Here is a 27,629-nt window from a genome sequence, read left to right as displayed (position 1 = left end):
CCTGCTGGGGGGGCCCTGCTGGGACAGGGGGGGCCCTACCCACCCCCATGTTCTGGGACCCCATGAAGCTCAGCTACAACCCTGCTCCCCAAAACACGCTGTAGGCCAGATGCCACGTACGTGCTGGAGGAACACCCAAGAAGCTTCAAGTTACTGAACGTATATAAATTAATAGTAGGAAATCTTTAGGAACTCGTTCTGCAGGGCCTTCCTCCACCTCTCACTCAACTGGTTAAGAAAAGGACTTGAGGCAGTTCAGGAGAACGAGAAGCTACGAGGCTGGTACTGCGGCTTCATTCCCAACGAGTTGCCTGTAGGACAAGGACTCAAAAGTAACCTAAATACATTCAGCTGAAAGTACAGAGGAGGGAAATCTCTGGGGGCAAAATGAAAGAGATCTGGAACAATGCAAGGAGGACATTCTGGGGACAGTGGAACAGAAGTGACTTGCTTTTGTTTTCAATTAATAAATGGAACAAATTCCTGAGTCTGTTGTGGACTTCAATTTTTCCCCCCCCTTTAAACTTCTGTAGTGGTTTTAGTCCCTCAGAAACATTTTCTTCTCATTAAGCTACATAAAAGCATTAGCAGTTTGTTTAATCTTATTCTAACTTTTATAATAAACAAATTAACTACTGAGCAATGCAGAAAAAGAATCAAGAGTGGTGCAACAACTCCATGGAAAAAAGGTCAAGGAAAGTTTGCAGGACGAATACCTGCTTCGTACCGCCTGGCAGCGCGGCCTGAAGCCTCGTGCGGCACGAGGTCCGTGCACAGCCACGGCACCCACAAAACCCCAGCCGAAACCCCACTCGCTGTACTGCACCCAGAATATTTCAGCTGAAGATCAAGTGGGGAATTCACTTCTTGCTTTAATTCTAGTAATTAAATGGAGTTTAAATCCACTGTTTTCCCATATCACCCCCATAGGTTCACCTTTGTATCATGTATATGGAGAAAGAAGCAATTCCTTTTTCTTTTTTTTTTCTTTCCTTTTTTGGTAAAGTATAAAACATTTAATCATAGATATCTTTTATGTTGTAGTTTAGAAGGCATTCCCATGTGTATTTTTCCTACTTAGACACATATATCTAGCCCACAAGTTTACCCCTCAACTCTATTTCAGTCTACAACCACAATCCTTTCAGTCGCTGTAAAATTCAAACTATTAGCAATATCCCATTATGGCAAGGTCCTGGAGAAGGAAACAAAGCAGATCTGAAAAGCACCACTGTTATCTGGCAGGATAACTGGTTTGATAGCAGGGGGAAGCTGCCCACGTGTACCTTGATTTGGGCACGGCACAGCTCTGGCAGCTGTATCTCTCGGAGCGCTTCGGGAAGAGCGCTGTGCAGAAATTACCATAAACCACACGCGCACACCACTCGAAAACCCTTCTAAAGACGAAGTTGCTTGTCAATAACTGGGCTCAACCAGAAGGGGCTTTTCAACAGTGCTTCCACATGAATTTCTTCCGAGCCTGGTTTTCTTCAGCGGTTTTATTAGTAAATTGGAAAATATAATACAAGCTGTACTTTCGAAATATGGTGGTAGCGCCGAAGCGAGGGCAGTCACGAGCCTGCTGGAAAGCAGCAGCCAAAGACCTCGAGAGACTGGGAACGCGACCAGAAGCTGCGGAGGTTAATGTTGGTGAAAGTGCATGGGAGACAGAGACTGAGGAAAGGCGAAGGCAGCAGCAGGGGTGGGACAGGACTAGAGGGAGGCAGGATCGACCACGGCTCCTGCAAGATGGCAGTCACCACCACGGCACCTTATTTACTGACCTGGGAAGAAGAGATGAAAGAATTGGGGTTTGATTTGAAGGACAAGCAGAATGAGGACATGCCAAATTAATAACGAGCTTTATGGGGCCGATAGAGAGGCATCTGGCACAGCCGTGCCCAGGAAGCCACCATGGCAGGCACCAGGCAGCACATGGCTGTAAGATCACAAAAGCAGACAAAAATCAATGTATGGAAGCAAAGTAGGGGTATTATTAATATGGAAAAACCCTGTCTTTTAGAAAATGTATTTTAGGTATGGTCTATGGCATCATACACAAGCTCCCGTCACACCTGAGCTCAGCCACCACGTTTGCAGAACAGAAAACCCTACTGACTCCCATCATCCACGCAGCGCTGAGAAGCCTGAAGACCTGAGCCCCAGGACAAGGTACCAGGCACAAACCACCCCAAAAAGCCACCACTGGGCTGAATGACGACTCTGTTTGCTGCAGTACTGCTCAAAGTCGGGGACAGTAAACAGAGAGGAAGCAGAATGGCACAGCCTGTGCAGAAACAGGGGATAAATGCCCATGGAAGTATTTGGGGTAAAGCAGAGCCTGGCAGCAAGAACTGAGATGCTGGGAGCACCTCGCTGGTCCTGCTACACAACCATGGCCATGCCAGCGTGCGGCGCAGGTGCAAGTTATCCCCTTCTAATTCCCTCTCACCACTCCACATAAAAGCTATTTCATCACGCTAAAAGCCGTGCACACAGAAAACAAAAACGATGGCAGCTTGGCCACGTCCCACGCCCAAAGTTTGGCGAGATGAGGCCCATCTCCATCACAAGGAAGACGGTTCTGGAGAAAAGCACGTTCTGTCAGCTGGATGCTGCTGCCCTCCGTCTGGTTATTTACCCTATCAGCAGCACAGGAAAGGGAGACACTTGACAATGAAGATGAGAGGCACGCTTCCAAAGCATCCACAAATAAGGTTACTGATAACAAAATATCTTTTTTTTTTTTTAAATAAACTTTACAGGATTAATATTTGAGTCATTACATCTATAAAAGCAGCTTAGATTACCACAGAAAAATTTTAATGTCTATGCTTGCTGTGTTATTGCCCAATAAAAGTTTTTTCCCCCTCCTAACAAAGTTCATTTTGTTGTCTTATGCATTGTTTAAACAAGGCGATTTCTGTTGTGTGCGTGCATTCTTGGCTCTAGGACTCGGGCCCTCCTTTCTGCTGTGAAGCAATGTTGTCATAACATCCAGCAGAGGCACAACAAATCCCCAAGACATGCCCGACATCAGAAGCGCTGCATTAGAAAACCGCACGAAGCGCGCTCGAGTCGACAGCGGCGTGACGGAGAACTTCCACGCTCGCCGCCCGCGTACCGGCGCCCCTCCAAAGGACCGGGGCAGCCACGCTGGTGAACTCACGCCTGGTCCTTGATGCCCAAGAGCAGCCTCACTATTGCCTCCACCTCAGGAGGCAGAGAGCACAAACAGCTCTTGGCACGGGCAGCCTGGCAGCCCATGGTGCCCGCTCCAGCCCCCCTCCGCTCGCAGAGGAGCGTGCCGCATTACCCAGGTCAACCCAAGGCCTGGATAAGCTCGCAGGCAGGAGCTGAAGGAGGTGGCAGGGCTCAGCCCTCCGCTGCCACTTCATCGTGTGGAGATGTTCCCAGCTTGCAGCAGCTGCCAGGGGAAAGCTCCTGCTCTGGTCCCGTTAACGCTCCCGCCCTCCTGCCGCAGCCCGTACGGCCTCTCCTGCACTACGAGCACCCTGCGGGAGCGAAGGTGCCTTAGAAAAAAAGTCTGAAAAGTTTCTTAAACTTACATCAGAGTAATCAAACCAGATTAGGAGCAATCACACAAGTGGCTCCCAGGAGGAAACCTCACACAACTTCTGCCAGAGACGAGCATCTTGCTGCCCCAGATTCTCCCATCAGCGCAGGCTGAGCGAGAGGAGGCTCTCGTTTACAACCTAATAATTGCTTCCTAAAACTCACGTGCAGCTCTCAGATTAGGGAACACGTAGGATTCGGTTGCCTAAAATATAGATGTGTAGCGCCCTCTGAAACAGCAGCCTAGGGTCTGGCAGCTTTGAGAGCAGACCCCACACCCAGAGCTCAGGGTGTATCTGTTAGTGCCCACGAGCTAAATAAGAAAAACTAAAACCAGAACAAGCTTTGCCAGCCTTGCTGAGCTGGAACCCCTCTAGAGAGCTCCGTACAGGAGGCACTAACCCTGCCTTAAACCGCTGGCATCCAGGGTTAAGGTCTGGGACTCAAAGGCCGAGTTTGGGGTGAGCAAAGCCCTCCTTCCCCACAGATCTCAGCCTCAGCCCCGAGCTGCTGCTCGCTTCTGAGCTGCAAAGCTGCAAGCGAAAGCCCGTCCTCTTTCCAACTATAGATGCCTACTCTGGCAAACTCATCTGGAGGACATGAGGCAGTAACAGCAACATCCTCGGGGAGGGAAGCTGGATTAACAGGCAGCAGTGTTTGGGATGTACGACTACCAGAGGAGGCCCAGACTCACATTCCCATGAAAATATTTCTGCCTATTGAAGAGAGGAAAAATAGTAATGGGCTTAAATTGCCCAGGAGAATTAGGTTAAACATTAGACAAAGCTTTCTAACTGCACGAGTGGCAGAAAACCAAAACAGAACATCTAGGCGTGCTATAGGACCTCTTTAAAGTCATCATTTCTAAGAATAAGTAGAAAAACGTCCAGCAGGAGTAAGTCAGACACATTTGCTCCTGTACCTCCTCAGACAGGGAGAGGATAAGCAGCTTCTTGAGGTTCCCCGTAGCTCTCTCCCCCCCGGCTTTTTTTTTTATTATTATTATTTTTAATAGGGTCTGAACTGAATAGCTGAAGCTGTTTGGAAAGCACCTGATCTTAGCCAATGCTGTACGACATCCCGAAGCTGGAAGAAATGGTGTCTCTGGCTCCGGGTACGAAAGCCTTCCAGGTTTTTTTTGTTTTTTTTTTTTTAAAGGACTTCAAAGAACCTAACTCCACTTTCACTGACGGCAACAGACAAATTCCCATTTCCTTCATTTGTACAAGATCAGGTCTTTGGTTATAAAATACTCTAAAGCCTTCTTGAGTGTTAATTTCTGACAACAAAGACTTTTAGACTACATGTTACTGGAAAAACGGAGCCGCCACAGCCACAGCCATCTCCCGGGTAGAATATAGCTGCTCTGTGCCAGCAAGACTCCGAAGGAAACGAAGAATAATTACCCTGATTGAAAATATAATGGAACAACTCGGCTATAATGTCCCTATTAAAGAACGACTCTCAGACGATAAAAGACATGAAGAGGGAGAGCTTGAACAAATTAGCGCTCAGCCTCGAGACGAGCCAGGAAACGTAAGGAGCGACCCCGAGCCAGGCAAGGCAGAGCAGCTAGAGCAAGCACGAACACCCCCAGCTGAGGCGAAGATGGAGAGAACTGGCCACGAGCAGAGCTTTCAGCCTCCCTCCTTCTTCTGCGAGCACAATGGAAACAATTCCCCCAAGAACAAAAGCGATGCGTCAGCAGGCCCTACTCTCTCAAGCTCTTTCAAGTTGGAAGGACAGTTGATTTGCACCATGTGTAGGATAGGAATGCTAGCTAGAACCGAGCGAGATAAATTTCGCCCCGTCCAAGCTGGTTAACATTAAGACGGAGATGAATCATCTTTACAATGCCTGTAAACAACACAATTTAAAAAGGAAGAAATCTAACGATACACCCTAATCACACTTACTCGCAGGAAGTTCCCCAACGTTTCTACCACATGTACTATTGTTAGGAAAAGTGTCGAAATAAGGGGGCAGACACAAACCCACAAGAATCGGAGGATGTGGACTCCGAGCCACCGCAAATGTTCTAACCTCCCTCGTGCTGCGCTTGCAGTGGTGTTCCGGCACGTCGAGCCTCCGCGGCAGGCCGAGGCTGGGCCGAGGGGACACGCTCGGAGTCGGGGAGGAGACGTACATCAGACGTGCTGTTTATAACGGGGCAGGAAGCTCTGGCTCCGGCTGATTCTCGCTCTGACCTGAGCTGATGGCTTCTGAAGGGAGAAACCAGATTATCTTAACCTGCTGCAGCGTGGGTTACCTTTATTTGGTAACTCGGATGAAGGAAGTACCAGCTCCAGAGCAACGAACATGCAAATCCCAGAGGTACACGAGTCCCAGAACATACCTAAAGGTGACTACAGAAGATCACGGGCTAGAAAAAGTGCCTTGGACATGGCATGATGCTTTGAGATCTCTCCACCTGGCTTATTCAAAGGGAGATTGAGAGGCAACTTAATACACACTGAAATAGATCTTGCCACGTAACAGGGTACGTCCAGTCTCCTCCTCACCCAACCGAACTCCACAGGTAACCCGAAGGAGAACAGAGCAGGCGCCGCCGGCTCAAATATCGTGCAACGCGGTGACGACGACCTCGTGCGGTGGTGTGTCCCCAGGGGCTGATGCTGGGACTATGCAGGTTACCTCTTCAACAGCGACGTGGAGCCTCTGGAGAGCACACAGATATCTGATGGGTGGCAGGAAAGGCACAGCCAGACTCTTCCCAGCGGTGCCCGGTGACCGGACAAGAGGCACCGAGAACAAATACGCACAAGAAATTCCATTGAAGATTTTTTTTTTTTAATTAAAAGCACGCACGCAGCTGTTACTATGATGGTGCTGAAACACTGAAATGGGTTACCCTATAGATGTTCAGGTGCCTCCATCCCTGAAGATACCTAAAACCCACCTGGACACCGTCCTGAGCAACCTGCTCTGGGTGACACCGCTTGAACAGGGGACGGGACTAGGAAATCTCCACAGATCCTTGCCAAGCTCAAGTAGTCTGCAATTCTGGGAGTGTTTTCCCACCAACAGTGGTCAGTCACCAATGCCATGCCTTTTTTTTTTACCCCCCCCAAATATATATATATATATTCAAACATTTAAAATCAGTCTGATATTTTAATGGTTATATCCTTACAAACTCCATAAAATAATTTAATGTGAAATCTAAGAGACGAAGGGAAAGCTCCCTCTAAAGGTCTAGATAGGACAGCTCCCAGGGGAAAAGAAGAACGAGGTGAACCAAATCGAACATTTTATTCCTTTGCTACCTAAATGCCAGGAAAGCCCCCCCCAGGCAGCAACAGCCCGAATTACAGGAGTAACTGTGCCCAACACCACGCCAACAATTACGTCTACAAAACGCTGGCTTCTGCTCCTCGAGGACACCGGGATTCACAATTGCAAGACAACAACCAGAAATAAAGACTGATTTGTTAAAGTACCTTTTTTTTTTTTTTTTTTTCAGAGCATCGTTACTTTCTGCTAATGCCTCTAACAACAGCAGCAACCCTACAGTTCACAGTACCTGCACAAAGCACTGATGACCAAAGTCTGGTTTGCTTCTGGGTTCTGTTTTCACAAGTCTGAGGTCCTCCCGCATTTTGCCATTTAAGAACGAGTTGTTTTTAAAGACCGTTCAGATGATCTTGAAGGTCTCTTCCAACCTTAATGACTCTGTGATCTCCCAGACACAGGATGTCACCAGAATCCAGCAGCACCGAGACACCTTCATCCCGCAGCACCTCTCACAACAGGGTCCTGCTCTCAATTCTGTTTTACATCTCCCTCTTCTTCCCAAACGCAGCTGCGTTAAGAAGGTCCCAAGAACTCTGCAGCTAATTCAAGCACCTCTCATCGTTGCTTAGAGCATAACTGGGGCAATTCCACTCACATTTGGGACAATCAAGTCTTGTTCCTTACAGACTCCTCTCCCGTGGCTGATGTAGCTCAGTGTCTCGGCATGTGCAGGCATCAGCAACCTGGTCCTGTGAGCAGGACTTTTACACCGCCCATGCAGTGTCCAGCAGCAGGCAAGGCACAAAATCTGTCTGTTTACCTTCAGGCTCTTCTGCCTTCACGGGAGCTGTAGGAACAACACCTCTGCGAGTCCCACATCTTTGTCAAATACATTAGGAAGATGTCCATGCCCAGGTGCCCTTAGAGATGGAACCTGGAGACTTTTACCTTTACCTTCAGAACCACATTAGGAACACGTGCCTAAGGGCATTTTAGGGACATGGTTTCGTGGGTTATACTGGTGGTAGAGGGACGGTTGGACCAGATGCTCAACCTAATGATTCTAGGATTATCACCACTACTATAATGTCTTACAACAAGGACCGTAAGAGAGGCACCACCACCGTGTGCTGATAACTGCACTGGTGCAGGCATCCCTTACCCTTCTCATCCCACCTCCTGGGATGACAGGGAGCTGACCACAAAACCTGTCCCACTTTTGGGGCTCTTGTGAACCTCTGGTCTCCTGCAGTTTCTTCACGCACACAGCTATGATGCCTGGGTCTAAGCAGGTCAGCCCTCCTCAGGTGGAGAGGAAGGAGCTAATAGTAGGCGTTAAACACTTGGGAGGAAAAGCAACAAGGAGCGATGAGATGTAGTTCTGCTTGTTACGGCATATATTCATGCCTCAACAATAACAGATTACTACAACAAAACATCAGAAGACATCCTGATACTGGCAAGTAATTTCCCAGAGTGAAAGCACATCACCTTCAGTACTTCATACGTTTATGTGACCCTAATTAACCAAGGACGTTACAATTCTAACACGAGGAAGAGCTACACAGAGGTGGATAACACAAGTACTAAACAACTTGCCTACAGACATGCTGTAATTCAGTTAAAGAACAGCACACAGACATAAAATCAGCCCCCTTAAACCCTGCATAAACACCACCCTATATTTTTTCCTTGAACCAGACATCCTGCTGGTTTCCTACAGAGGGAGGCTGTCACTCAGACTCTCCCCTACCCTACAAAGACTTACAAGAAGGATTACTTCGAGTGACCACCACAAACAGATGAAAAAAAAAAGCGGTGGGAGGCACTTTAGTCAGTAATTCTTGCACAGTGCTGATTTTCACAGGCTGGCTCAGCCTTTCCCAGCGAGATAGATTCAAGCTTGAGAGAGATCTTGTAGATGCTCCTCCAGCTCCTCCGGGCTGTCTGGCCACAGACTGGTAAGCGGCTCCGACTTAGCTGAGTCCGGCTGGTCCTGGGAGCCCGTAGGGGCTGTTCTCCTGCCACGCTTTCATCCTGGAGACAGCCGCAGGCTATGGGATGGGGCTGGAGGGGAGAGCACTGCTCGGTCCCAGGCAGAGGCCTGCGAGGCACTCACGCTGCAGAGGATGGCAAAACAAAGGCCATGGAGGTCAGCAGCACTGGAAGAGACGGAGGAGCAAGGAAAAAGCACGCTCTGAGCTCCCCTTCAGGCTCGTATTTAGCCAAAAGCAGCACAAAGAAAACACGACCCATGCAAGATGTGCTGACAAGAGCTTAATACACCAGACACGAAACAGAACAGCAGCACCACGCCAAGAACTGGAGGGACCTCTGTTGACCTCTGTCAACATCAAAACCGACCTTACCAAAGCCAAACCAGCAACAAAAACAGCCCATAGGTGCCCAAAGGCTCTCCCCAGCTACGGGGAATAAAGATTACTAAGGAGAGACAGCAAAACGTTTTGCTCCTGATCTGGCGTGAAGCCTGAAAGGGCTTTAGGGCAATGCGTGTTAGGAGACGTGACAGCTCTGGGTGACACAGACAGGCCTGCACGACAGGGAGGCCGGAGGGAGACGGGCATCCGAGAGAACATGGGAAACGAGATTGCTGCTGCGGCTGGGCTTGGCTGCAACGAGCCACCCCACCCACGCTCCCCCGAAGCAGCAAAGTTACGGCCCTACCAGTCCGTGGTCAGCTAGTCCTTGCCAAGGGGGCGCTCGGCCAGCAGGATCTAGAGCAGATTTAAATCAAGAGGAAGATCAAAACCAGGGACCGAAAGAAAGACTGAGGACATGAAGTCGTGTGTACCAAGCACGAGGGTGAGTTAACCACTGCCGGAAATCCTGGCGGCTCCCCAGCAGCGGTCACCACCAGCTCTTGCACAAACGCCATCAGTGGCTTGCGGAGCACGTAGGAGGGGAGAAGCCTGGGGGGAAACAGACACAGGAAAAGGTAATTCAGAGCCACCAGAGCACCATGGCTCTGACGATGGCAAACCAAACCCGAGCCCGTGCCCGGCTTTGGGCCACCAGACTTTTAAGTGGCACCGCCACCCTGTGTCGCGAGGGCTGAACTGCACTGAGGCTCAGCATCCCCCACAGCTCAGCAGCTGTCAAACAATGCGTAACGCGCCCTGCAGCATGCAGGCGACCCAAGCCAGTCCGGCTTCATTATCTGGAAGGCCTCGAGTTGAACTCTGCTCGCAGGGAGGCTGAAGCCAAGTATTTCGTGCTGACGAGCAACCCAGACTCCAACTGCAGCGGGTTTTGTAAGACTTGAAGCCAGACACAGAATCAGCAAGAGGAAAAAGTTTGCTCAGGCAACTGAAACCTGAATAGCGGGGGTACCGAGAACGGTTTGGAAATAGCGCATCGCCTCCTCGTTGAATAAACCACGATCGCCCTTGCACAAGACCTCACCGTGCTGCAGTGCGGAGGGCAGCCGGGCAGCCTCCGTTCCTGTCTGCAGAGGCACCCCCAGAGCACGTGCTGTGCAGTATTCCTGGAAGCATAATGTTACGAAGGATCTCTCCAAACATTTGTATTTATTTTGAGATCAGCAGAATACTTCTTCAATCGTGTATACATTAAAACAAGAACCTAAACCAACCGCGTACCCTTAAACGCCATCTTTTATCAGAAGCTATCAGAATACCTTGCAAACACCAATCTGTCTCAATTTCCCTTTGAAGGGAAGCACCGTGCATATTTTAGATGCTGCCAAACGCAGGCACAGAAGAATTAAGCGCGGCGCCTACGGCCACACAACAAGCCACGGCGGTGCCAGAAATCAGAGTGCTTCCAACCCCGAGAGCACGCAGAAGCCAAGGAAGCTGTAACTTCAGTGTATTAAGTCATCGAAAATTTGAGACCATGAACCAGGCCAGTTCTCCTCTTACCTACCACACAGCCAGTTATATCCAAGGCAGGTACAGAAAGCACGCCAGCGTTTAATGCCAAGCACTGAAGCATGATGTTGGAGCCGTGCACGCAAGCCCCTCGACGGGACAGGACCAAACAGGCTGGGCTTTGTGGTGTTTCAGCCAAGCTGGGCAATGCAGCACTCGTGTCCGTAACGCTGCTAGCAAACGAAACACAAAGAGCTTAGCAAAGTAGGAGAAAATCATAACTACTCTGATTTAGGGGAAAGTTAGTACAATAAAACGGAGTACATTAAATAAAGATGCTATCATTAAATGCTTCCCTATAAAAATAGCCACAGGATGCCCATGCCACCAGACCTGTCATTTTAACACTAAGCACTCAAGGAAACACAGTAAGACTTAAATAAGCAGCAACGCAGCTTGTGGGCAGCAAACACAAGTGGTTTATCCCAGTCTGCTTCTGCCATTCAGCCACCAGCACCCCTCATAAAAGTCTTTCTCTGCCCATAATGATGCCCTCGAGAGCACGCTTTAACTTCTGGTTAGCCCTGCAGCGGGCAGGACTTGGACTCGCTGATCTGTGTAGGTCCCTTCCAACAGGGCCATCTCTTCTAAGCCCATCACCCCCGTGACCCTCATCCCACCTCCACTCCCTAAATCCTCCAGCCCATAAGGCAGCTCCCGTGCAGGAGAAAGCCAGCTGTAACACAGCAGCAGGCTGCCCTAGCACTTATTTCCTAGACTGGTGCTTGTAACAACGAGCCCAAGCTGCCCAGGAAGACTCACTAATTAGAAGAAAACCACTTCCAGCTGCCGCCTGTGCAGGCAAAGGTGCAAGTGCCCTTGTGCCAGCCCCAACAGCACCAGGGAAGGGACGTGGGGGTACCGGAGCCGCACCAGGCCACACACGCCCTGCAACAGCACAGAAACCCATGCCCAAGTCGTCCAAAGGGCTTCAGCCTTTATTCTTCCCCTGTTTGCAGGAGCCAGCTGCCAGCAATTGTTTTCAGCAGCGGGGGAATTCCCTCGCGTGCCCCCAGCTGCGGCTGCTGCTCCCGAGCCATCCCCTGCATCCACCACCCACTGACCCCATCGGGTGGCACCGCTGGGCTGACCCCAATTCACACCCTCCTCCTCCTCAGGATGACATTTCCCCATTTTAAGTAACCACTAATTACAATTCATTTCAGAACTTAAGGTTGGGCTTTTTCTTAACTGGCAACGAAGCAACCCACTCGGTATGGAGACAGTTTCTAACTTGAATCAAGGATTCTTGGGGGGGGAGTCACTGCTGCTTTACAGTACGTGACCTAAGGATGTGATTCTCCGTTACTTTAAGCGGTGCAATGGCAGTCTGATAGCCCAGGGAAAATTAGGAAAATGAGACTTCTGCACATAGCAACTAAGCAAGGCAGAGTGGTCGGTCTTTAACGAGCTCTCTGTTCATCCCACAGTTTTTATAAGTGCCAATGACCGGACGGCGTACATCAGCCTTCCTCGATCACTGCAAATAAATGAATCTTTTTTTCCTCTTAGCAAGGGAGCTACGAGGAGCTAAACCAGCTCCAGCAGCAGTCCTGCATAGCCGCCAGAGCAGGGAGCTCTCAGTCACACACCAAAATAAGCCTTGGAGAGGAACAACGTTTGGTCTGCATTTGTTTTACAAAAATCACAGCGAGAAGCGAAGTATGTGCTTGTTCAGGCTTCACATTGAGCTAGGCACACGCTTCTGCTGAAATATACTTCCATTCACAAAGAGCCAAGTCGTTTCCAAGCACAGCAAGCCCGAAGTGGCCCTTGACCCGGGTACAACGGGGCCGTACGACTATTTTCCCCTTTCCCCCCACGTTCACTACTTCTGACGAGGTAACGGGATCAGCCGGGGATGTTGAGCTGTCCGAGAGGCAGACACTGTGCAGGCAGCCCCCAGCACCAACAAAGAACTCCCGCCAACAAATAATTCCCACCAGGAAGAGCTCACTTTGCTTTTTATTGGGAATTTTCAAGCTTCTCCTTACAGAAACCTTAAGAGCACAGATGTAGCATGTTGCACAGTACTCATAGGAACTGCTTCACTAAGCCACACTGGACAAATACTTTTTTTTAAAACATCTAAATGGAAATAAGGGCCAAAAGAGGTCGTTACCATCAAGAGGGGCCGTTCAATCACAGAGCAAAGGGGACATGATTTTTGCCCAAACTCTGGGCTCCTCCAGCTGCCACAGCCCTGCGCCAAGAACCAGGACAGGCGACACTGCCAGTCCTCAGACGGGGTCCCCAGGTCCAAAACACACCGATGGAGGGGGGTCCCCAGGGACCCCGGGGGCCAGGCACCATTTGCTGCCCCACACAGCAGAAATAAGAAGGTCTCGACCCAGCTGTCCTGCTGCCCTTTACGCCCTACAAGTCCGCATTCATGAACTCGATCCAGCTTGACTGATTTCTTAGTTGCTTTTCTCTATATAAGGAAGTTAATTATCCCAGTTTTAATGCTAATTAAACCTGGTTTGGGATTTTTTTTGGCGGTTTGAAAGCCGTGCCATTCGATTTGGGAGGGCACTGCTAGGGGATGTGGGCAGGCAGTGGCTCTGCTGACACAAGGGCCAGCCGCAGGATGCTGTCACACAGCAAGACCAGCCCCGAAGCACCGGAGGGGAGATAACGATGAGCCTAAGCAGATCTCAGGCTGCCCCAACTCTCTTAGGGTGCTGGACGCAACCACAAGCACCCACAAAAGGAACTGTGGGGTCTTCTCAAAGACATACTTGACCGCTTCATGGCTTTGGAGGAGGTTTTATCCTGAAAGCACGCTCGCAGTTCTTGTCAGTTGGTTTGTGCTTCTACAAACTCCAGAGCAAAGAGTTGAAAGAAAGCAAAAAGAATTTACAAATAAATTTTGAAATGTTGCTGGGTGACGAGGAGGTACTGCCCAGCTTTGCCATGCCAGCAGAGCCTTCCTGGTGGTCCTGCAGGAACCTGACAGGCACCCAAAGCAGGGTCACCAAGGGGCTGGCAGCTCCGAGCTAGGGAGAGGGGGAAGCAAATACAGAGCAGAAGGGATGCAGTCCCACCAGGGAGGCAAGGTGCACCAATGGCAGTCCCAAACCAGCAGCAGGAAAGCTGAAAAAAAAAAAAAAAAGCTTATCTGGCTTCCCTTCTCTGGGTGAAGGTGAAACGGGCTGCGATTTAGGTCTTTGAGCCCCTCTCTGATATCCAACAGTAACAGAGAAGCAAAGCTGTAGCCAAGCAAAGCGCAGTGCTGCCCAAAGCACGCCCTGCAGATCCCCACCTGAAAGCACATCTATCTAACGAAGGCAGGAGGCTTAACTGACGAGAACATCTCCTTTCCCTCTCTTCCATTGTGCAGGTAAAGCCATCCAGACAACGCCTTTACTCAGCCCTGTGGAAAACCATGCCCTTCAGGAACAGAAACGATGTTCTTCAAGGGCCTTAAAAAAAAGAAAAAAAAAAAAAGCCTTTTTCATCTCTGTAAGCGAAGCCTACAGCATACGGATCTGGATTAACACCTGGATCGAAGTACATGCTGCTGAGGAAAGCCGAAGCTAAGGTTTGAGATGTCAATTCCTATTTTAAAGCTACGTATTGCGATTAAGCACCTATTTTTAAAGCCAGTGAATTGAGTATTTGTCAACAGCTGCTAACACTGACCTCTGCTACCCAGGTCCGGCCGTCGGCAGGCACGGGCTGCTTCCATTCCCCACATTGCACTCCCCCAGCTCCAGGGGGAGGCAAGGGATAGGGATGGCAAATTAAGGGGTGTTACCCTCAGGCAGCGAAAGAGGAGATTTAGCAGTTAAAATATATCAGTGCCACTGGAAACTTATTTCTGCTTACAGGAAGGCCAGGAGAGAGGGAAAAGCTGCCCCGGCAGGACCCCAGGAGGTAGAAACAACCCCAACCCTACAGCTGCCTCTGCGCAGAGTCCTGGGATCTGGTGCTGGAGCGTTTCCCCTGTGCTGTGAGAAATGAAGAGAGGCACCCGCAGCTCAGCACCCCCAGCTCAGCACCCCCCAGAGCCTCAGCAGCAGCACTTCGTGGAAGAGCAGAGATGTTTCCTGCAGCTAAGGAGCGGTTTGGGACACATCACGGCAAGCATCACAGGAATTTATCCAAGCAACGCACGAGCATTTTTCACAACAGCTTTACAACACAATGCATTTTGCGCTCTCTAACTCTGTATTTCTAACTGCCAGGAGCAACCTTCTCTTTCCCTGAGAAGGGTGCTGAGGTTTCAACCCCCTCGCTCGAGGTGGGGAACGCTTACCCTCAGGAGGCGGCGGCCACCCGAAGGACGTGCTGAGTTTCGGGGCTGCGGCGGGCGAGCGTGCAAGCAGAGGGGCGAGCGTGTTGTGCAGCTCAGGGCTGCATAAACCCGACGGCCACGCTGCGGGCATGGATTTTCAAACTGTGATGATTTACAAGGTTAGAGGTCCCCGGCCATCCAGCCTACCCCTCCGCCTGGAGGTATGCAACGCGCACAAAGGGTAGTGGTAAAAAAAAAAAAAAAAAAAAAAAGGCAGCGTGCCTGCAGCTGGCTGAATCCCTGCCTCCGCAGCAGTGTTTGCGAGCTGTGCTTATCAGAACCCAAAGTGAATCTGGCCGTGGCTGAAGGACACGCAGCCCCTCGTTATCAGTCTCCTCGAGAGGTCAGACACTCTCAGACTAGCACAGCGTCCGCACTAAGGGGGGGGAAGCCAGCACGCAGCGCAGCCCAGCACGCACGCCTGGGCTGAAGGGCTGTCAGGCAAAGCAGCAGCGGGTTTTGCCTACGAACTGAAGACACCAAAGGCATCCTGTCCTTCAAACGTTTGTAACGCACGAAGCCAAGAAGTGCTCCGGCAGAAAGCGGGCGGGGAAGGAGCCAGTTGTCCAAAAAGCCCATTTAGCGACTGATGGAATTGAAACTAATCCTCAGCCGCGCAGGAAGCATCGGCTGTCAGAGGACTGTGCCTCGCAACACGCACCCTGCACTTTCCATCGTGGCCCAGACAGGACCAGATTGCTCAAAGACCAGCAGCCTGCCCAACCCAGCACGCCCACAACGCTGCCATGGATGGAGGCACGAAGACGCAGGCTTAGCAAAGGGCGATGTGAGAAGAGACGTGCACAGGGTGAACCTCAAATGGGGTCAACGGCAGGACCAAAACATTAGCACGCAGTTCGGGCAGCGAGCGGATTAGGGCTAATCAGGTTGTTTTGAAGCCATCGGCGCTGACATTTGTGCCTTCACACCTCACGCTGGCTCGTCTCCTGCTGCCCAGGAGGAAGGCAACCGGGACTGGGGGCTGGGAAGGGCCCGGAGTAAGGGATTGTCGGCTTCCCGCTCCTCAGCCAAAATCCTCACGGCACAAAGAGAGTGACTGTTATCACGAGGATTGCACAACTGAAGAGACTGATGGTGCTGCTCATCCCGCAGCTGCTGAGCATCCCCTGCAAATGGAGCAGCTCCGGCACAGGAAGATCCTCAACCTCTTACCTATTTGAAGGGAAGGAGCTCATACATGAATAACATGAGCAGGACAGGGTATATCAGAGTTACACTCTCCTGAAGGACCTGCCGCTGTCTCTCTCTGGGAGACTGGGCAGGCTTCTGGACCAGTGTTGTTCTCTCACCTGGCTTTGCGTTGTGCATAAATGGTATCTTCGGGTCTTCAGCCTTGTATATCGAGTACCTGCTTCCAGGTGATTCTTTTCCCCCTTTTGAGGTTCTCATTTTACCCCTATCGAGACAGCTCAGCCGCTTCCACACTCAGGCTTAAGAAAAAAAGGATTTGTCACAGTATTCATTACTTGCTGACGCTCTCCTGGAAAACTGCTGTCCACAGTATTTGGCACGTGAAGCCTGGCAGTTGTATCCGGGGCATTGGTTTTTTTCCCAGCAATGCCCAGTGACCACCCAGGCTGGGGGCCAGGGCATGCTCAGGTGCCTAAAACATCGCCTCCCCTTAGTAAGTAGTAACCTTGCAGCAACAGCAACACCTGTGCACCCAGTCCAGGTAAACCAGCTCGTTAAGCAGTAAGGAACAGGGGAAGGATCAGCTAGCAACCTCCCTGAAGCTGTACGGCTAAGAACCACCCTGACACCTGAAAGCTACGCTTTGCAACAAGCCCACGGGTTCAGATTAGAAAACTGGGACTGAAAAACACCGTGGGTTTGGTTCGTTAGAAGCAGCAAACCTGAAGCGAACTAGTGGCAAGTCTACCACAGAAACCCTGCCTCCAGCAGGGTGATACGCGAGGCAGGTCCTGGCACAGAACAGAAAGCAATCAAATGGACCCTGCTTCCAGCTCTGCTTCTGTCTGGAAAGGTAATTTAATATTTAATAGAGTGAAAGAGAGAAAGGTACAGAACATGGGACGTCTTTTGCAGGCTAAAATGCAATGTACTTGCTCGTGGCCGCTGCTGCCAAAGGAAGGCTGGGTCCAGTCTGCACTTCTGAGCACCATCCGCCCGCTGGTCTTGCTCGCTGCCCACCAACACGCCCGATCAGCTCGATAAAATAAACTAAATGTTTAGAGCCTGTTTAGGAGCAAATGACGTAAGCATATAAAGGCTTGAGATTAATGAGAAGGGCAGGAATCAGATGGAAATAGAAGGAAATCCGTTACACCCTCCACAGCCTCTCTTTGAGGATGTAAAATTATCCCTACCGTCCCCAGATCGCGTCCTTCCCACACACACGTCCCCCGCCATCTCACCGCACCCTCAAGCACAAGGGATGTTTCCTGCTTGCAGCCCCTGCTGTCCCTCGTCACCTCCACCAAGCACCAATACTGCATTTTGCCACTTGATGGCACCAAAGGAAACCCTAAATTTTCACATTACCAGGTCGGATTTAGGGGAGATGGTAAAGATTAGGTCTAAGCCCTAAAGGCAAAGCGGACGGCCAACATACGGCACACAAACACACGAAAACGCCCCTTTCCTAGCCTCTATTACTCCTGCACCCAAACAGTGAAGCAGAAGCGATCGCGCTGCTTGGATTTACAGGCACAGCCCTTTTCAGGGTCTTGGAAATTGGCCCCAAGCCCCCCAGGAGCCGCAGCGAGGAGGCACCAGCACCAGGACAAGGCAAGCACCAGCTCCCGACCGGGCAGCGGAGGCGCAGCATGGTGCTGGGGGCGGCTGCCCATCACAGGCATCATCTCAGAGGCCTTCCTCACCTCCCCTTCGGCACAGCCCTTCGTACCCAACGTTTTTCAGCCGCGCTCTGCCAGAAAACAGAGCAGGGGGAGCGGGACGGGCCGGCAAGGAACCAGCTCAAGGACCGGGCTCAGCACCAAAGGCTCGGCGCCTGGCAAAACCGAGCCACCGCCACGGCACCAGGTCACCTCAAGCGTCCCCGTTCAGCGCACGAAAGCGGTGCCGGGCTCCTGCACCACGTAGGAGAGCCAGGTCCTCACCCTGCCCTGGCGCTGGAGCCGGGAGAGCCGCGGCGTGCTCCCCGAAACGCCGGCTGCAGGCGGCCGGGATCAGCCTCCGGGCACCTCCTGCCCCAGAGCTCCTCCTGATTTTGCAGTTACCAGCCTGAAGTGGCTACAGAGGGGAAAATTAAAAAAAAAAAATAGAAAAGTGATCTGAATTTGTTCTAAAAACATACCGTGTTTCAGAAAACATCTGGGATATGTTTCTGCTTGTGCCGTGTACCCAAGAAACAAGTATTTGCTAGTTACTTAAAAGGATTTAGTAAGAAACACTAGACTCGAAAACATACATGAAGCTTTCACCTCGGATTTACGTCCGCTGTTATCAGCCCAGACAGTTTTCTGTGTTACAGCTTAATTAAAAATCCATGCTGGAAGTTCCAACCGAAACCACAAGGCAAGCTCGTTCTGAGCGTCGGACGGGGACCACCGCAGACATCCGTCTCCAGAGCCACACATCAGCCGGGACAGGCAGGAAAATAAAGCAGCTTGTGCAAGCCAAAACAAAAACCCGCACGGGCAAATTGGCTTTGCCACAACGGGGACTGCTCTGCAGGCTGCTCCATAAAGGTATTGAAGCCTTGCTCCAGCAGCGTCTGCTCGTCGGGGAGCTGGGAACCCAGGTCACATCCACGCCCAGGGACGGTTTAGGAACCAGAGCTACGAGAAAAGTTCAGACAGGTCAATGCCCTGATGGGGTTACTGATGGAAAATGTTACCTTGTGCGCAAAGACGGGGAATGCTGGCTGCGAACGGCGAGGTGCTTGTGTCCCGTTGCACGCAATGAATGAACTCAGTAGGAGAATCAATTCCAACACCTCCTATTAACATTTGTCCACCTGGGTCTGAACTTCAGCGTGTGCCTTCAGCCACAGCCACCCCGAGCACTACAGGGGACAGCCAGAAAGCCAAACCCGTCCCCACAGCAGCCGCTGCCGTGACCCCTGGGGGAGCCGCACTTCGTGCGTCCTCTTGTGGGCACGGACCGGGGGAAACCAGACCCATGCAGCCACCACCTGCAGCAAAACCGGACGATCTGGGAGGCCTTCTCCAACCTTCATGATTCCGTGAAAATCAGCCCCCAAAGACCGGGGAGTAACAGCAGTGGCTCACAGCGACCTGCTTTGAGCTTTCATTCCCGGATGATGCTGGTGACACGATCCTAACGGCGTTTCTTTGCTGCTTGACGCTCGCGTGGTGGCATTACTGACGCAACGGGCCTATTTGAGACCTATTTGCAGAACTGGAAGAGAAAGGACAGGCTGAAACTGATTCAGAAACCCCGACTTCAGCCCAGATGAACCCTACGAGTGACCTAAGGAGCGCCATCTGCTTAGTTGAAAGAAGAAAATAAAGGAACCCACGTATGGAATAACTTGACCTGTTTCTACCATTTGCTGTGTAATTGCGGGCAGCACTTCGCTGCGCTGCTCCCCGCAGCAGGGCTCAGCCCACCTGGGAACCACAGCCAGGCAGATTCCTGGCTTTGCAAGCAGTAAGAGTAATCCCTCTGTAATAAAGAACCACGAGAGAAGACGAACTTTCCACCCCAACGCTTTTCCACCAACGCCTAATCCCAACTCGAGCTCAAGCAAAGGCCGCGGCTTTTAGTGGGGAATTTACGGTCTGCGTTGTGCAAAGGTCAGAGGAGAGAAATTAATAGTTCCTTCGTCCTTAAAAAAAAAAAACAGAACTGTAACGCTGCCAAGGGAAGCAAGGCCACTCAGCCAGCGGGGAAGGGCGGTGAACGCCGGCGTGCTTTGGTCCGAGCACGGGCAGCCACGCCGGCAGCGCTGGGTGCCGCCAGGGGAGCGGATGCTGGGAACGCCTCGCGTGGCCAGTGGAGACCGGAGGGGCTGGGGGCGATCTGTCTGTGCTGTCTGCGAGGAGCAGACCCCGAGCAGAAGCAGCATTTAAAGGAAACAGCGAGCCTAAGGCACCCTTGCCAGGACGCTGACTGCAAATGGGGATTTGCAGGTGCTCGTCCAGCAGCGGCTCCAGCGACGCCGCCCTTCTTGGGGCCGCAGCACTGCCTCCCCGCAGGGACCGACCCTCAGCCTCCTACAAACCCGGCACCACCGCCACATCGATCGCAAGCATTTTAAATTGACTTGGGAGCCAAGTGAAGCGCCACCACTTTCCTTTTTTTTTTTTTTTTTTTTAACTAGCACGTGGATACTTACCCTTCTCACACCGTGCCCGTTTCTAACCAAAAAACACTTTATGAGAACTCCAACAGAGATGGAGAGCAGGGAGGCAGGACGGTATCTTCCTGCAGTAATGAAAGATGAAGATACAGCAGAGGAAGCAACTGGCACGGGCATTCAATGCACAGCAACGACAGACTTACTCAACAGACCTTTTCCAGAGCTTCAAAGGCTTTAGCGAATTTACCTTGGAAAGTTTGCTCCAGAAAATCCAAGGGCGCAGGGCGGCTCCGGCAGCACAAGCTCCCCAAGTCCTCTCCTGCATGAGCAACGAGCCTGAGCCGCCTCCAGCACTGCAGAGGCTCAGTTTGCAACCCAAGGGCTGCACCAAACTGGGGGGGGGGGGGGGAGGAAAACATCAAACCGCCACCGTGGGGTCCCGCACCCACCACGTGCAAAGCACCGCAGCACGGGGGGACACGAGCACCTCGTGCCGGTCGCTGCGCCGAGCTCGGGCAGCTGCAGGTTTTCTTCAAATGCGAGCAGCTCGGTTTGTTTTCAGCTTTTTGTTTTTAGCAAAAATTAACGCTAACAGCCCCAAACGATGGGATAAGCACCTCTCCTACCAAGGGTTCCTAGAGAGTTTCCCAGCTCCGGCTTGGTGAGCTACCCAAGACCCAGCTCTCGCCGGAGCAGAACAAAGCAGCTCGCAGCTATTGAGGACAGGAAGCGAAGGACGCTGCGTCCAGCTGATAGCGCAAAAGGAATTTTAAAAAGGCAACGTGCAATGGCTCAGGCCTCGAGCCAATGCGCTTCAAAGGACCCCAGCGTCCCCAACGGGAAAGTCAAGGAGAAGAAAACACGCACGGAGCGCACAAAGAAATCAGGCACGAAGCTCTCGCCTCTGCCCCGGTGCCGCGCCGGCAGGGCCAGCCACTGCAACGGCCCGCGTGCGGTGCTGGGCGCTGAAATCTGCCCTCCAGCCCCGCGGTTATCAAGCGAGCCAGGCGCTTCCAGGCCAGGAGGGGCTCTCGGGGCCGGCTGATCCGCTTCATAAACACGCTGCGGAACAGCCCGGCGATTCCCAAAGCGGGTGGAGCTGCCCTGAGGCTCCTCCACGGCAAGCGCCTCGTCCAGCCCAAATACCACGGACACCAGACGCTTCCTTGGCGGTATTCAGACCGGTCTGCAGCTGTATCAGCGCTTCAGCCAGGGGCAGTGGAGGGCAAGGGGTGCCGGCGGACACCAGGACCTCGTCGCCTTGCAGTGCCTGCTTTGGGATGCTCACAGGGCAGCACCCAACGGCAGAACCACTGCCAAGAGCACCCCCACAGCCCAGCAGCGCTTCTGTCTGGCTTCTGCAGCAAACCAGCCCTCCTAGCCCTGGGTATTTCCCCCGGGAAGATCAGTTTGCACATCCACTTCACCACGGAGCCAGCCCAGCACCATGGGGGCAGAGGCAAGCAGCAGCCCCCGCGCTTTCCCGAGCTGCGTCCTGCGGAAGAGGCTTCTCGAAGCCCCGTCCCACGTGAAGATTAAAGAGCCCAGCCCGACCCCTCGTATATTTACACCTCTGCCTTGTCAAAATAGGCCTGTCATTCAGCAGCAGGTCAGAGTTCTTCCTCGGGAGGAAAAAATAAAGCCCCGGCTTTTCCTGTTTGGGAAGCAGGCAAGGGGAAAAAAAAAAAAAAAAAAAACAGCGGTGCGCTCTTTCGATTTAAAAAGACAAAAAACAACATACACAGAGCACAGGATGTGTAAAAATAGGGCTCCTGATTAGATCAGGACAATCGACTGTTTATGAGTTCCACCTCCTCTGCTCGCTCAGGCTCGTCCCTCTCGTGTCCCCCTCTCGCTGGGGGCTCCCAGCTTTTTTTTTTGTTCATCTCCGACCAGCTCCCCAGCCTTTCCCAGCTACCTTCTCTATCCCACCTGGGAAAAAACCAGCAGAAGAAGTCCAAACCCCGGTCTCCGCGCGTAACGATCGCTCTGCGGGCAGCTCACGGGCGTGCAAGTGGAAGGAGAGCCGGGTCAGCGGGGCGCGAGCAAGCACCGGCCGCCCCTGGGGATCGGCGGCTTCCAGCTGGTCCGGAGCGGGAAGCTCGGGGCTGAGCAACGATCGGCGCACGGCTTCGAGCATGAGCGGCTCTAAAAATACATCCTGCATTAAGGAGACTCACAAAAGCATGCCAAAGAGCTCATTAAAGAGCAGCGGAAGGTCCGCCGGAGTGCAAAACCGGTGCTCCGGCCTGGGAACGGGGACGGGGAGGAGTTCAGGGACAGACACCGGGGCTGCGGCTTTCCCACGTGGGAAAGCACACCGCTGAGCCGACAGCGGGGTCAGGCTCCTCAGCACCTGCAGGGAAAGGCCAAAACACACAGGCCTGCACGCACAGACGTGGGCAGACCTCGTGTGAATCAGCTGGAGGGTGCGGGACTCGGGGCGGGTGCACGACTGGGAGCACGCTGCAATATGGGGAGCCAAAGGAGGAGGCATCCTATGGGCTGAGCTAATGAATCATCACTGCCGTGGCTTCAAGAAAATAAGGACAGAACTGCTGTCATGCAGTAAAGAGCCAGGGAACAGAGGTATTCACACACAGGGCTTGCAGCATGGGCCTGAAGCACAGAGGTTTAGCAACCCGACCCCAGAAAACCGTACATACGTTACAGCAGAGGGAGGCCAGGGTACTCTGAACAGCTGAACTGAACAGCTCTGCTCGAGTCCAAATCCTCCTAACGGCGGAGGAAACACCCCACCAGCAACCGGGAAGCGCTTGGAGTGCCTCCTTATTTTAAAGACGCAAGCGTGGTGGAAAAATGAAACCAAAAACCAAGAGCAGCCCAACTGCCCTCACGCTCGTTAAATCATCCCGCTACCAGCCCCAGGCTTTCGTCCACCTTTTGTGGCGTCACCCCAGCCGGTTTCAGACGGCAATCAGCCCCGAGAGCCCCAAGCACGGGCTGGCCTCCGTGCCCCCGGGGGTTGCCGAGCCCTCGCTCGCACACCAGCGAGCCCAGCAAAGCCCTCGAGCCACTGAAACGTAACGCTGGGCTTCTCGTGGTGTCCGTCTGCTTCTGCAGGGACTTACCTGTTTGTCACATCCCTCCTCGCCTAAAGAGCCAGCTTCTTCCGAAAACCCTGGCCAATTGCGCATTGGTAAGTTCCTCTTTTATTATACCTTTTCTGAGCAAACACGGGTTACAAAAAGACAAACAACTCGAAAGCTTTGGAGGCTTTAATGAAGCGTTTCTGCTGGAAAACCGTAATACCCAACCCACGACGGCAATGCCAGCTGAAGGACTGGGTGCAAACACCCCCTTCCTGCAGATGTACTGCAAGAAACGGCCAAAAATAAATAAATAATTCATACGACCACAGCTTTTAGCGAAGAAAGTCATCCCCGGGCAGCAGTGCAGCGAACCAGAAAGAGGACAGATGTGTTTTCTGTAGATTGCCACCGCGGAGCAGCTCCCATTTCTCACGCACAGGTGAGAGCAGTTACCACACGCTTCCCCTGGCCGCCCCGTCCAGCCCCTGGCGAGCAGATGGGCAGCGCCCAAAACCCGCTCGCTGGGCGCAGCGGGATCAGGAGATCTCCCAGGAGGTGTGTCGGCAGCACCCCGGGGACAGCCGCGGTCCTTGTGCCCGACGTGGCCACGCTGCAGCACCTGCGCGGTCTCCGTCCTCTGCACCTCTCCGAGACGGGGCGAGTTTCAGGCTGCAGGGGTGTTATCAGACGCTCTGCAGCCCTAAAATCATACGGAGGAAAAATACCTTCACGTGCAACAGTTGGAGAATCGCTTTAAGATACCTAGTGCTGCCGTGACTCTCGTTTTTAGCTACTTCACCCACGAAATAACGCGGTTTTCATCAGCTGCAGAGGTAAGAGCGCTGCGTCTGTCAGTTTATTCAGCAGCTGCACACCCTGGGGAAGGGAACGGGCCCCCAGACCAACGTGTCACAGACATCAGAGGTGAGAAACCACCTGTGAAACCACTCCTAAACGCCACACAGATTACGCGGCAGGACAGGCACACCCTACTTTTTGAGCTAGCCGCTGCAGGACTGCTCCTTACAGCATCGTAACGTAGCTCACGGTTAATCCGCGCTGCAGAAAGCAGCGGTCTCCTCTTCAGACCGGGAGCTCGGGTGAATATATCCCACTCCAATAGGAATAAGACACATCCTCTTAGCGAGACGCATTCGTGTTCAAGTTCACGCGTGCGTTTTGCATAGGTAAAAGCACGTAGGAAACCACGCCGGGGGCGATTCAGTACGGACAGCAGTTTCAGCCCGCTTGTAGCTTCGCGCTTAGCTGACTGCTGCTGTCCCCACAGGCACCTTCACCAGGCTGAGCTTGAGCACGGGGCTCAGCAGAAGCATCTCTGTCGGGACGCGGAAGCCCAGGGGGACGTCCGACAGCACTCCTCTGCACTGAGCATCGCCGCCTGCGGCCGGCGGTGAGCTGCTCAGACAATTCCAGCCTCCGGGGGTGGCTCCCGTTCCCCGGGCAGGCTGATTTCTGCCACCGGGCTTCCTACGTGGTGGGCAGGCAGGGCCACGATCCTCTGCCCGTCTCGAAGCACGATGATGAGAACACGCCGCAGACTTCTCAGCAAAGAGCTGCATCCTCCTGCTGGCCTTACGCACGAGACACAACCCGCTCTGTGCCGCCATGCGGCGCGGCCGTTCCTCCCCGCCGGCAGAGCCCCTAAACGCTCGGCTCCCATCACGGCTCTCGGTTTGGCATTATTTTATTCTCTCTCCTTGACAGGGAGCTTTATTGCTGTGTGCACAGGCAAACACCGAGCAAAGACAAGTTATTTTTCCAATAAAAGTCACTTGGGTTGAGCCAGGCTGAATCTCATTTTGCACTTCCTGCTTTTATTTCCAGCTTCCATTTATTTTCCTGTCCCCGCCGCCGCGTCCAACCCTTGCACTGCAGCTTTAGCCACACGTGTAACTGAAGCTGGCTGGGTTATTACCACCTCTGAAAGACTAAAGACTGTTATGCTACCTGGCTGCGCTCACAGGCCCTGAAGCAGCTGCGTCCCTCATATTTTGCCCTTCTACCTGAATTGTCTCTTACTACCATTATTTATAGCTTCCGATAAAAATGAAAGCAGTGCCCAAGTAGCCTGAATGGATTAGTTAACCTTACACGCCAACGAGCATCCTGCATGCTGGACTTCAGACGCATCTGTACCAGACAACTCTGCCCATCAGCACCAAAAATGCTCAGAAAAAAAAAAAAGGAACTGCAATAACTCCACCTGCACAAGTGAGATCCTGTTCGGGACAAGGCACAGATCCATTCACGAAGGACAACCTGAAGAAATGAGCCCGAAGCGCATTTGACTTCATCTCCGTCTCCCCAAAACAGCTATTTTTAAGGAAAATAACAAAAACACTACTTTATTTCAAGCTTATTTCACAGGGATCTCTATTATTTGGAAGAATAATATAATAAGAACAATTAGATCACATTTCCCAGGAAAGAATATTTTGTTATTTGCTTCAGACTTCCTTATTTTAGCTTAAAAACTAGAAATAAGGAAATGGACAAATAACGATTAAGCGCACAATAATGATTACGTAATGATAAATGTGCAGCAGGTCCATAAAAGGACCGAGTCGTGTTTGTTTTTTTTTTTTTTTTACCCCCACTACTACTTGTTGCAAAAGAGTTAACTTTCCACGGCGATCTACAATAGTGCCCGAAGCTTTTAGACTAAAAACACAACCCCCCCGGCACATTTACTGCCGCCTGTGGATGTGTCACCTACCAGGTTCCCTTCCAGCGCCCGTTTTGGAATCCTCTCCAGAACAAAGCGCTTGTGAGTTGGTCTGGCACGCAACAGCTCCTGGCACGGCACCAGCAAGGGACGGGCGCTTTTAGCTGCTGCTTCCGAACCAAGCAGCAAACAAGCAGGGCCGGCACATTACAGAGCAGAGAGGAAAAAACTGACGGAGTTTGTGGGTTTGTTTGGGTTTTTTTTGTTGTTCGTTGGGTTTTTGTGCGTTGTGACTGGTGGTTTGTTTTTTTTTTTTTGGTCAATCGATAAATTCAAAACCAAAACCCTGCTCTTCACGTGGTTTCACTACCAAACACTGCTAGCGGGCAGAAACAGGCAGACCCGGATGAACGGTCTACGGAAGTATTTCAAGCCTGCAAACCTGCTTTGGCTCATCACCAGAACATTTGTATCATTTATTTCTTATTTTATTTTTACTCCACCTGGGCCAGCCCGGTGCTAGCAGGCAGCATTTTTGGCCACCGGAGGCTGCCACGCAGATCGCCAGCGACCACAAGGTAAACCCACACCTGAAACAAAAAGCCCCAAGTACGGGGCAGATCGGACGACTCCAAAAATTGGGGTCCAGACCATAAACGTCCCTTTCCGTTCAGGCCACCGCAACAGACGCTTCCTGCAGCATTTCCAGCTTGGAGTGCCGGAGGAACCTCGGTGAAGGCCGCCCCTGGCAGCGGTCCGGCTGCGCTGCCGGACTGCAGGAGCGATAACCAAGCTAACCACCCCGCCTGGCTTTGCTCTTGCTTTGTCTCCTAAAGAGATGTTTCCTACAGCCCTGCATGAGAGGGCAGGGTCTCAGAAAGCTCACGCTGGGGTTTTTCTAGCACTTAAATGCAAAGGAAGCGCAATGACATCCGACGTTTCCGACGGATCCCGCCTAGAAGCGACCACTTCTCCGAGCATCCAGGGCAGCGCGGCGGAAGGCAACGAGTAACAGAGGCTGCATCTCCCCGACATGAGACGGTCGAGCTCCTGCGTTTCAGTGCAAGGAGCACTCGAGCCCATGGGGTTCATTGCTCTGCCGGCCCCACAAAGCCTCTTCAGGTCCCCACGTGCCTCCTACGGCCCAAAGACCCCCAGCAGCGCTGGGCTACGAGATGCAAGCAGAAGCGACAGTGCTTCACGTGGAATTTGAGGTCTGACTCCAAGCCGTGAAGTTTCTCCTACCTTTACGAACCTTTTAGGGAAGAAAAGCAGCACGACAGCAGCACAAGGAGGCAGAGGACGGGTGAGCCACCTGACGAGCAGCTGTGTTGGGAGGCAGAGCCACGCCAGGCACAACAAGAGGAGCCCAGGAGGCTGCGTACCCGCGCCAGCCCCTCCGGCTGCCGGGGCCAGCCCTGGTACTGCTCTGCTGCTCGCTAGCTGCGCAGCTCGTGGCCCCTCAGGTCAGTTCGATGAGAAATTAAGAAGGAAAACGTTCCTCTTGTGGATGGGTAACCCCAGCCAGAGCACCAGCAATTCCCAGGTGCTCCAGCTCGAGCGGTCGGGTACCCGCACA

The 27,629-nt window shown here is 52.3% G+C and overlaps 1 protein-coding gene across 10 annotated transcripts in view; it reads right to left on the bottom strand.

Moving 5' to 3' along the window:
* Nucleotides 1-27,629, bottom strand: part of EXOC6B (exocyst complex component 6B) — a 293,888-nt gene that overhangs the window by 252,979 nt on the left and 13,280 nt on the right. The window contains exon 1 of one of the 10 annotated variants that reach the window (XM_050710619.1): nucleotides 22,978-23,074. The exons of the other annotated variants lie outside the window; for them this stretch is intronic. The gene's annotated coding sequence lies outside the window, so the exon portion shown is untranslated. Of the gene's footprint in view, nucleotides 1-22,977; nucleotides 23,075-27,629 lie in introns of those variants that run through there. 10 annotated transcript variants of the gene reach the window in all.

The sequence above is a fragment of the Cygnus atratus genome, chromosome 4 (assembly GCF_013377495.2).
Source record: "Cygnus atratus isolate AKBS03 ecotype Queensland, Australia chromosome 4, CAtr_DNAZoo_HiC_assembly, whole genome shotgun sequence".
NCBI classification, from domain to species: Eukaryota; Metazoa; Chordata; class Aves; order Anseriformes; family Anatidae; genus Cygnus; species Cygnus atratus.
The sequence above is the reverse complement of the archived record's forward strand: the minus strand, read 5'-3'. Positions and strand labels throughout refer to the sequence as shown.